Source organism: Rutidosis leptorrhynchoides, chromosome 2 (genome assembly GCF_046630445.1).
Source record: "Rutidosis leptorrhynchoides isolate AG116_Rl617_1_P2 chromosome 2, CSIRO_AGI_Rlap_v1, whole genome shotgun sequence".
Taxonomy (NCBI): Eukaryota; Viridiplantae; Streptophyta; class Magnoliopsida; order Asterales; family Asteraceae; genus Rutidosis; species Rutidosis leptorrhynchoides.
Genome location: NC_092334.1, coordinates 214,567,205 through 214,568,808, shown reverse-complemented (window position 1 = coordinate 214,568,808; position 1,604 = coordinate 214,567,205). Strand labels below are relative to the sequence as shown.

Here is a 1,604-nt window from a genome sequence, read left to right as displayed (position 1 = left end):
ATTTCTTAAACGGAAAGAGAAATTATTTAAGCGGTTAAGTTAATAGACGTTGACATTTTTCTGGTTCGTAGTAATAGTTGGATTTGTACGTGGACCGGGTTGTTGGAGCCAAACAGTCCTCAATTATATTGAGACCAAACGAATCCTGCCCCTCTGCTGCATCTTTTGGCTATTCGAAACGTGGGCAAAAATTAGAAAAGTCTATTAATTGGATAGCTTATTTAAGTTTTTCTTATTATTTTTATAACTAATAGGATATTCTGTGAATGCACCGAGCAAGACGTTCACCGCCTGTCATACGATCACCGCCTGTAACTCGATCAAGGCATTTAGCAAATATCGCCGCCGTTGATTTTTCTTTAGAATCGTCATCTAGTCGACCAAATACTCAAATTTCCGATAATCCAGTTTTTGAAACCAACCTCACAATTGAGAATCCGGAGATTGCTGAGGAAGAAACCATTAAATCAGAAACCTCTAGTGATTCGGATACAACACTTCCAATCATGGAAAATCTAGAACCTCTAAGTATGGAAGATCGAATGAGAGCTAAGCGCACTGGCCAAGGTCACGCCATTATTAAACCAGAAGTTAATGCTCCAGATTATGAAATTAAAGGACAAATTCTACACATGGTAACTAATCAGTGCCAATATAGTGGTACAGCGAATGAAGACCCGAACGAACATCTTCGTACGTTCAATAGAATTTGTACGCTATTCAAAATCCGAGAAGTGGAGGATGAACAGATCTATCTCATGTTGTTTCCCTGGACTTTAAAGGGAGAAGCCAAAGATTGGTTAGAATCGTTACCTGAAGGGGCGATTGACACATGGGATGTTTTAGTTGAAAAATTTCTTAAACAATTCTTTCCGGCATCCAAAGCCGTGAGACTTCAAGGAGAAATTGTTACGTTCGCGCAAAAGCCAAATGAAACATTATATGAGGCATGGACAAGATTCGGAAGGATGTTGAGAGGATGTCCTCAACACGGTTTAGACACTTATCAAATAGTACAAATATTCTACCAAGGTGTCAACGTTGCTACACGGAAAGACATCGACATAACAGCTGGTGGTTCAATTATGAAGAAAACCGCAACTGAAGCTTACAAAATTATTGATAACACAGCCTCCCACTCTCATGAGTGGCATCAAGAAAAAGATATTTTTCGTTCATCTAAAGCGGCTAGAGCCAATTCTAGCCATGACTTTGATTCCGTTTCTGCAAAAATAGATGCTTTCGAAAGACGAATGGAAAAGATGAATAAAGATATTCACGCAATACGAATCAGTTGTGAGCAATGCTGTAGACCACACTTAACGAAAGATTGTCACATTGAACCAACGATGGAACAACGAGAGAATGTTTCCTATATGAATCAAAGGCCGGGAAATAATTATCAAAATAATTATCAACCGCCAAAGCTGAACTTCAATCGAAATCAAAACATTCTTTACAATCCAAATGGACCCAACAATAACTCGTATAACCAACAAGGTTCGAATAACCAACCAACTCAAAACAACACTTTCAATCAACAAAGACCTAACTTGTATAAACCACCACAACAACCCGAAGAGAAAAAGCCAAATCTAGAAGAA

The 1,604-nt window shown here is 38.5% G+C and overlaps 1 non-coding gene across 1 annotated transcript; it reads right to left on the bottom strand.

The window, feature by feature from the left end:
• Nucleotides 1-890: 890 nt before the first annotated feature.
• Nucleotides 891-997, bottom strand: LOC139895349 (small nucleolar RNA R71). The gene has a single exon (XR_011775805.1). It is a non-coding gene; the product is annotated as a small nucleolar RNA R71 (small nucleolar RNA).
• Between the last annotated feature and the right edge of the window lie 607 nt (nucleotides 998-1,604).